We start from the raw sequence: 9573 nt of genomic DNA, 5'->3' as shown, positions 1-9573 counted from the left end.
TGCGGTGGCGAGATAAGGCTGGCGTGAGAGCAAGGAGGTGACTGTGAAGACAAACTGACAGAAGGACCTCACCAGCCCTGAGAGTGCCAGCCCGAGGGGAAAATAGCCAGCTAGTGAGGAGTGGATGACAGGAGCCAAGCTGTCACTCACAGAACCCAGATTAGGAACAAATCTTTCAAGAAAGAAAAATAGAGGAGGACGCCATTCCTGGGGACACAGTCCACCTGCTTATTCTCATAGCTTAAAAGAAAGAAAAAAAGAGCCGGGCATGGTGGTGCACGCCTTTAATCCCAGCACTCAGGAGGCAGAGGCAGGCGGATCGCTGTGAGTTCGAGGCCAGCCTGGTCTACAAAGTGAGTCCAGGATGGCCAAGGCTACACACAGAAACCTTGTCTCAAAAAGAAAGAAAGAAAGAAAGAAAGAAAGAAAGAAAGAAAGAAAGAAAGAAAGAAAGAAAGAACCTTTCAGATCTTGAGGGTCAGTAATAGCAGGTGACCCGCTGATGGATGAGAAAAAGCATGCCATGTCATCCTACTCATTAATTTGCCCCTCACGGCAGGAATCTAAGTGTCCCAGGCTCAGACTCCTGACAGCCTCTTGAACATGATGAAGAAGCCCCGATTCCTGTTGCTACATCTCCCAGAACAGGAGAGACAAGAGGAGTGAGCCAAGGAGATAAGGAAGAGGCTTGGCAGAGGAGTCTGGACACCCAGCCACTCCTGTTTCCCACAGCCTGCCTGTGGACCTGGGTTCAAATCCAAACAATACCATTTTCTAGCTGTGTGACTAGAAGCGGACACATCTCCCCCCCCAGCGCTCCTTCCCCCCCCCCCCCCCCGCCCCCCCCCCCCCGCCTCTGTTTCCCTATCTGGAACATTAACCTCTGAGTTTGACTAGAATGGGCCTCTTAGCCTTGGGTAACCAAAAATACAACTGGAGGATGAGTAGAGTGGAGAAAAACTCACTGTCCAAAACTGTGGTTCTGATTTTTAAAAAGAAGAAAAGATTAAGGAGCCATCAGCATGCTGTAGTTAGATTCTGGTGCAAAGGCTGGCAAAGCAAGACGCCTGTCATACCCTGTCAGTGCCCAGAGTGAAGCCCTACACAAACAGGAGGTACGCCGCCTTTATAAGGCCCAGGTCAGAGGCTGGTCTGGCTGTTTTATGGCTCCGGGGTACAAAAAGCTTGGCACTGAGCAGGTGCCATGGGGTACAGAGAAAAGAGTTTACATGAGAGGGTGGGGTATGGTGGCACACATACCTTTAATCCCAGCACTTGGGAGGCAGAGTTCGAGGCCAGCCTGGTCTATGAGGTGAGCCTAGAACTGCCAAGACAACACAGAGAAACCCTGTCTTGAAAAAACTTTTAAAAATTTTTTATATGAAAGAGTAATCAGCAAACGGAGGAACGCAAGGATTGTGAGGACTCAAGGCCAGGGCAGGTGCTGAGTGGGCCTGGGTCTCACTTGCACCCTCATGAAAAGGGGATTTCCAGCTCCCCAGCACTGTGGTTCCTGGAATGGGGAGAAGCGGAGGTCACTGGAATTTATGCCAGACAGCTGTTGGTGCAGGGGTCATGCAGAGCCCTCCAGAGGCTACCTCTTTACCTGCTCCCTAATGCTTTCAACTCCCTGCCGCAGTTCTGAAGCCCCTCAGGCTGGACTCACACCCTGACAAGTGGAGACACTGAGATCAGGGGCTGTGGAAATAAAAAAATCCAGAAGCTGGCTACATCTGTAATTCCTAGCACTTTTGAGGCAGAGACAGGAGGTTCAGAAGGACTCCAAGGTCGTCCTCACCTATGTAGGGAGTTTGGAGCTAACCTGGGCTACACAAAACAAAGAAAAAAAAAGACCCAGTTCTGACTCTAGTCTGAAATGACCCCTCCCCAGCCCCATACATACCACCCTTTCTACTTCTTGTAGGGACCTTGAAAACTTGACAAGTTATTACTTTAACAATGCCCCCGCCCCACACACACATGCACTCTGCCACCCTGCTTTTGTTTTTATGAGACACAGTCTAACTCTGTAGTCTGGCAAGCCAGCCTAGAACTTGAGGCAGTCCTGCCTCAGCCTGTGACAGGATTTCAGAGCCAGTCACCCGCGCTCAGCACACTCAAGTCTTGCCGTGCTGAGGTGCCCATCCACACTCACCATCTAGACAGAGAGATGGAGGCCTTTGGATGATAAATTACCCCTACGGGCCCCTCTTCCCCACCTTTCTTCTAGGGTAACCCTGTCTGCTACTAAGGTGAGGTGAATGCCAACAAGTTGTCCAGGGCGACACAATAGTACCCTGAGATCATTGTTCTAGAAGAGTAGACAGGGGCTTGTGTGATGTCACCAGGAAACGGAGTGGAGAGGTGGTTCCGTACCTAGGCCCTCAGGTCAAAATACCTTCAGGATTCCAAGGAAGATCTGGCCTTGAGAGGGCCATGTCCTGTTACAGTGACAACCGGAGCTGTACCCAAGCCCTACAAGATCCGGATCCAAGTGTTTACTCAGGGTGGGTCTTATGGCACTGCTGGGCCTCACTGAGCAAACAGCCCAAAACTGCCCTGAGGGAGCCACAGCCACCAAGCCAGTCACTCAAGGCCACCCACATCCTCATTCGTGGTGACACTGTCACAGCCATATATTACCACTTGCTGTCCTATCCAAGTACCACACCGACAGACATCATCTCTGTCACATACATGGCCAGCCTGACACAGTGAATGTACATATATGACTCATACATACATGTACATATATGTACATGTATATATAACACACCAAACTGGGTGTGACTGCATACCTTTCATCTCAGTTCCTCAGAGGCAGAGGCAGCAGGATCTTGGTGTGAACTTGAAGCCTGATTGTCTTCATAGTAAGTTCCAGGCCAGCCAGAGCTATATAGACCCTTCCTCAAGAACACAAGAACACATACACCAGATAATCTTTGCTATGAATACACCCCAAATAGTTGCTAAATCTGAAAGCCTACATCTAAGGAACTGCTGCACCCACATTGCTCAGTCTGTAGTGCCATGTAGTCACACCACGATTCCCACAGATCCCAGGCTATGTCAGGTAAATACACAAACTGCAACCAAGTAACAGTGGGGCATGTGGTTCTGCACATCCTGCACATTTGGGTGGCACCAGGCCAGGGTAGCACTTTAGACTCAGCTCCACAGCAGTCCTAGGCTGATGGTTAGGCAGGGACCTATGTCCCTTTGACAGCAAAGAAAAGAAAATCCAACAGAAAGCTGGACGTGGTGGCACATGCCTTTAACCAAGCACTTGGGGAGGCAGAGGCAGGTGGATCTCTGTGAGTTCTGAGGCCAGCCTGGTCTACAAAGTGAGTCTAGGACAGTCAAGGCTATACAGAGAAATCCTATCTTGAAAAACAAAAAACAAAACAAAAGAAAGGAAGGAGGGAAGCAAGGAAGAAAGAAAGAGGTCAACAGGAATCAGAATCTACAACAGTGCCTCAACTTGAGGCCCCTGGATATGGGAAGTCAGGCAAAGGTCACACCAAGAGTCTCACTCTGTCCCTCTCAGAGGCCCCTCTAGTTCTACAGTGGTGATGAGTGTCCTTCTCAGAGTCCATCCAGCTTTGAGATGAAAGAAAAGAACCAAAAGGCAGGAGAAGAGTTGTATGAGCTGTGAGAAGGGGGCTACTGTCACAGGAACCCCAAGAGTTAGTGCCTACCCTGACAGAAGAAATCCTAGACAGCCTTCTACTGGATACTCCCTGACCACCCAGCATCAGCACAGAGCCCGGGGGTGGGGGGACTGGGGGGGTGGGGGAGGACATCTTGGAGTCAGCGGCTGGATCCAGTGCCTCAAACAGGAAACTTGAGGGCTTCTGGAAGGCTACATCAATCCAACTATCAATCAAACTGAGTTCCTGCAAGCGTCAGGACCTTGTCAGCAGGGTCCCAGCACACTGGGGTGTGGTGGCCATCCAGCCTCTGGGATCCTTCTTGAGGTGGGAGCATTGGTTCTGTTAGGGTCGTTCTGGCTGTACTTCTTACTGACTGTTCTCTTAGCTCAAGGCAGTTCCCAAAGGCGGCTGAGGCAGGAGAGCCACTGTGAAGTCCTTCTTTGATGGGATAGGCTTCTCTGTCCTCAGACCCTGGAGATGCCTTGGGCAGCAGAAGCCTACAAAGCCCACTAGGGCAGACACCCACCCCCCACCCCTCACCCCGCTCCCAGAATTCAGGGCACAGAAACTAGAGGGTGGTCTGGGAATGACGGGCTAGGAGGCCTGCAGTTGGAGTGAAGGTCCCAGTCCAGGAAAGTGGCTTGGGCAAGGGAGCCAGGCTGTTTGGGTCAGGACCTCCATATTCTGTGCTAGGCTCTAAAACGGTTTACTTGGCCTCAGTCTGTCTAGACTGCCTTGCCTCTAAGATTGTAGACTGATGAGATTTGCATTATTACAACCAAGTGAGTCGCTGAGCAGGGAGTACTGAGCTCGGACCACAGTGAGTTCTCAAGTGCACATTGGAAGATGACATATTATTCCCCCTCCCTTCATCCTCAGTTCCAAGAGAAACTGCCAATGGCCCAGTTGTGCAGCCTTTGGAAGGCTTCCTTTGGTGGCGTTACCTCCTTATGCTCACCCAGGACCTGCCAGCAGGGCACGGGGAGACTGGCCCTACCTACTCCTTGGGGCACAGAGGTACTGAGCAGAGCCGCTGTATCTCAGGCTGAAGGACAGTGTGGGTGGGCTTCGGCTGTGAGAATGAGGTTCTAGGTCAAGGCCAAAAATCTAGTCCCTGAGCCGGGTGTGGTGATACACGCCTTTAATCCCAGCACTTGGGAGGCAGAGGCAGGCAGATCCCTGTGAGTTCGAGGCCAGCCTGGTCTACAAAGCGAGTCCAGGACAGCCAAGGCTAATACAGAGAAACCCTGTCTCAAAAGGAAAAAAAAAATCTAGTCCCTGGAACAGCCCTACAGTAGAATAGGCTCAGCTGTCCTGGGACGTTGTTGCCTGGGGGGACTCTTTCTGCCCCAAGTCTGTGGAGTCCTGGGTCAGTGGGCATCACCATGTCTTCCCTGGAGGAGGCTGCCTCCTTCAGCACCTTCTAAATTTAGGGCTAGGTTCTGTGACTCATTTCTGAATCTGCTTGGCTCCCTCCTCCAGGAGTGTGCTCCTATGGTATTTTTATCCTCCACTGTCTCAGAATGAAGACTACAGGCCCCAGATCCCGCAGGCTTAGCCCCAGGCTAAGAAGAGTTCCCTGCTCCCACTTGCCCAAGCTGCTCTGGACACCTCCCTGACTCGAACCTATGCTCCTGCCTCACTTCTGTCTTCCCAGGTTCCTCTTCCCCAACCGGAGTCGCTGATCTGGCTCTGTGGCCATCTTGGAGGCTAGCTCCCAGGAGAGATGGGATGGAACCAAGTCCCGCCGCATCCCATCTGGCTTCTAGACAGAGCCCGTACCTGAAGGAAGCAGACCCGCTTCTTCACCAGACGCCCTCCCGCTGGCCTTACTGCACGTTTCTTCCCTGCCTCTCAATAAGAAGTTCGAACCACATCATTACTTATAAAGCCTTGGACCAAAGTTGAAATTACCACTGGGCCAGGCCTCCACCCACCTTCAAGCAGGGTGGGCCAAGGATGTAGTTTTTAACGTCTACTGGGTCTTGCCTGTCATTTAGGGCCTCCTCTGGCCCCAGTACCTCCTCCATTTAAGGAAAACACGAGCCAAGGATCTAGACTTTGGTCCTGTAGGGAGAAAGACTCTCATATGGTCCCCACACTTAGAAGGAGCGAGAAGGAGGCCAGGATCTGGTTCTAGTATGATCTAAGCTATAATGTGCAACCTAGGATAAGAGTCCCCTTAACTCTAGGCCTCCAGATGTGTGGAGAGCATGTGTGTGCACTGGGGTCAATATCTCTTTCCCTGGGGGCAGAAGAGGGCATGAGAGCCTGACTCCCCATTTTAGAAATGTTGGCACCCCAGAGGTGTGTTGTGAAAGTTTGGAGGAGATGGACAAGCACGGGGCTGCTGGCTGGCTGGCTGGCTGGCTGGAGGAGAACACTGTCTGTAGCTTGCCGCAACCTGCCTTCCTCAGAAGCAGGGGTAATCAGCGTTTTTTACTCACCGCATGCCAGGTTCCAACTCATTTAATGTATAGGTAACTGCCCAGGCATCCCTGGATAATGCTCGCCACCTCCACCTCAGAGGCAGCTGGAGACATTAAGCGAGGGCCAGTGACTGACTAAGCCAGGGTCACAGTACTGACACAGTGAGAGCTGATGGAAACCCAGGACTGACTGACTGCAACTCTGGCTTCCGGACTGACTGCAACCCTGGCTTCCATTGGTTCTAAGAAAGCTCCTCTGAGAGTACGCAGCATACACTCCATAAATGTTTGATGGAGATGTTTGGTCGCTGCCTCGTAATGGAAAGAACCGCGTCCTCATCCAATTCTGTCCCAACTCATGTGTGGCCTTAAGTGAGTCTCTTTCGAAGGCTGATGTGGTGGCAGCACAGGCCTACGCAGCACTCTGGAGGCTGAGGGAGGAAGAATTACTTCAGGTCGGAAGCCAGTCTGGGCTACATAATACACTGTCTCAAAAAAAAGAAACCCAGGGGCAGTGGTGGCACACACTGGGGAGGCAGAGGCAGGTGAGATCTCTGCATTTGAGGCCAGCCTGGTCTACAGGGTGAATTCCTGGACAGCCAGGGCTACACAGAGAAACCCTGCCTCAAAAAACAAAAACAACAAACAACAACCACAACAAAAGAAAAAAGAAAGGAAAGAAAGAAATCCAAACAAATGGGAAACACACACACACACACACACACACACACACACACACACACACACACACACGTGCGCGTGCCTGTGCGCAGAGGGGTTAGGGGGTATAATCTCCAACTCCTTCAGCTCACATATCATATCCCAGATATGTGATATCTGGGATACCAAGGCCTCAAACTTGCTATGTAGCTGAGGACTTGTAGACCTGGGACTTGCGATGGGGAGTACTGGGATTACAAAACGCATGCCACCATATTCCGTTTATGCAGTGCTGGGGGTTGAAGCCAGGGCTGTGTTCTACCAACTGAGCTGCGTCCCTAGCCTTCCATTTCCTTCTTTAGCTTTAGTTTCTTGGCTGAGAAACAGAAACGGTGAGTGGAGGCCGGAAGGTTAGATACTTAAAAGTGGTATACATCCTAGATGCTTTTTGTATCCACCTTCCCTGAGCTGCCCAAGGAGCCTCATAAGCAACTCGACCTCAGCAACTCCCAGCCTTTCCCCTCATTTGTCTACCCTCAGAGCCTTAGCGCTCCAGGAACAGATGCGCAGAGCCTACGGCTACGAGGCACAGAGACTTAGAAAAGTGCACCGCCCTAGTGGACAGCTGCTTGATCCCGTGTGTGGCATGGTTCAGTGTGCATCCTTCCCTGTCATCATGCACGCCAGCTCCACTACCACTTCCGGTTGCTGCTGGCCCCAACCAAAGAGGTTAGAGCACCAGGACACCCTGCCGCGGAACGTCTCAGTCAGGTATAGGTCCTTGGGAAGGAGAGTTCTCGAAGCGTCGGTGGGCAAAGATAGGCAAGTAACACTCAGATTCAAACACTACCTCTGTTTGTCTTGAGAAGCAGGGTTTGTACGGCTCCAGCTGGACCAGTGATTCGCAACCCGTTACTACAGTTCCTCATATGTTACTACAGTTCCTCATATTCTGCCTCGTATCTGAGTGGTGACTCCCAAACAAACAATTATTTCTGTGCTACTTTGTAACTGTCATTTTGAGGTTACATATCATAATGTAAATATCTGATGTTCGACCCCCCCTACCCCCCCCAGGGTCGCGACCCACACGTTGAGAACCAAATGATCTACGCTCCTTTTGTCTTCTAGGATGCTCGGCTCCTCTGCTTCCCAAAATTATTGCTCAACTCAGCAGAGCAGGCGCCTTCCTCATCAGGCTGGGTTAGAAACAGAATAGTAAAAACCCACAGCCACCCTCAGGCCTTTCTGGAACAGGTGGACTTGCTAAACCTACACCCAACAAAGGCACTACTCTTTGGGGTGTGAAAAAGGTCCCAGGCCTAAAGGCAGAAAGGCTAGACTCTAGCCCTTGCTCACATAGTAACCTGGGCTAGCCCCGGGCCTGTTAGGTGTCCTCAGGTTTGCAATTTGCAGAAAGAGGAAATGGGTCTTTCCGCCTGCAATCACCTGACTAATAATCTTCTGCCTTTACAGACTACTTGGGAGTTTCATTTTCATCCTTGGATTTCATGTGATCCTCCCAAAAGCCTGATTCCATTTATAAACGAGAAAGCTTAGGTTCCCTAGGAAGCAATTTACCCGTTAAAAAGCATGTCAAAAGTGGAGGCTGGGCTGTAGTTCTGCAATCTTCCTCTGATCCTTTATGTTTTTTGTAAAGTCTTGTGTGAGGATCTAGGCAATGAGAGGGCTGTGCTTTGCAAACAATAAAAGAGCCCCAGAAGGGTGAGTGGAGAGTTCCGTTATCTTTGCCCAGGCACCTCCGCATGTCCAACGTGAGGCCCTCCCGTCGCGCAGGCGCCTTTCGATGTTTACTGAAGCCCGCAGCCACGCGTGCGCTTTTGGTCCAGCCCGCTATGGACTACTAGTGGCCTTGCAGCCCCCTAGTGGTTACGGCAGCTCTGCTACCGCGGTTCCTTGGGGTTTCCCGCGAGTCTAGGCGTCTTCATAGCCGAGGAGAGCGAGAGATGGCTTCACTGCCCAATGAAGCCTCCGGCGCGGATTCTACCATTTACCGGTAGCGGCAGCGCTGTGCTTCGCCCTAGTTAAAACTACATTTCCCGAAAGCCGGAGAGTAGGGTCGCAGAAGGGCATGTTGGGAGTTGGAGTTGGAGACAGTGGCGGTCTTGTACTGGAGGGCCAATGGAAGGGCAAGGCAGTGATGCGGTGGAGCCTGAGTTCTAACCAGGACTAATTACACAGTAGCTAGCTTGTATCTTAGAAAGAATGTTAAGTTGTCTGCACGTGCCACTCCGCTGGTCCGCACTCGGATCACCATTGCCTTGGACTTTTATCCTACTGCTGTCAAATCCAACGTGTGTGTCCCATGTACTGTGATTACAGATCTACGCCAACATGTCCAGCTTAAGAAGAGCTTTGTGGGGCTGGTGAGATGGCTTAGCGGTTAAGAGCACTGACTACTACTCTAGAAGTCCTGAGTTCAATTCCCACAACCACATGGTGGCTCATAACCATCTACAATGAAATCGGGTGCCCTCTTCTGGCTAGCAGGTGTACATGCAAGCAGAGCGCTATGTACATGGTAATAAATTAATTAAAAAAAAGAAGACGGCCAGGCGTGGTGGTGCACGTCTTTAATCCCAGCACTCAGGAGGCAGAGGCAGGCGAATCCCTGTGAATTTGAGGCCAGCCTGTTCTACAAAGTGAGTCCAGGATAGCCAAGGCTACACAAAGAAACCCTGTCTTGGAAGAAAGAAGAGGAAGAAGAGGAGGAGGAAGAGGAGGAGGAGGAGGAGGAGGAGGAAGAAGAAGAAGAAGAAGAAGAAGAAGAAGAAGAAGAAGAAGAAGAAGAAGAAGAAGAAGAGAAGAAG

This window comes from Acomys russatus, chromosome 7 (assembly GCF_903995435.1).
Source record: "Acomys russatus chromosome 7, mAcoRus1.1, whole genome shotgun sequence".
NCBI lineage: Eukaryota > Metazoa > Chordata > Mammalia > Rodentia > Muridae > Acomys > Acomys russatus.
The sequence above is the reverse complement of the archived record's forward strand: the minus strand, read 5'-3'. Positions refer to the sequence as shown.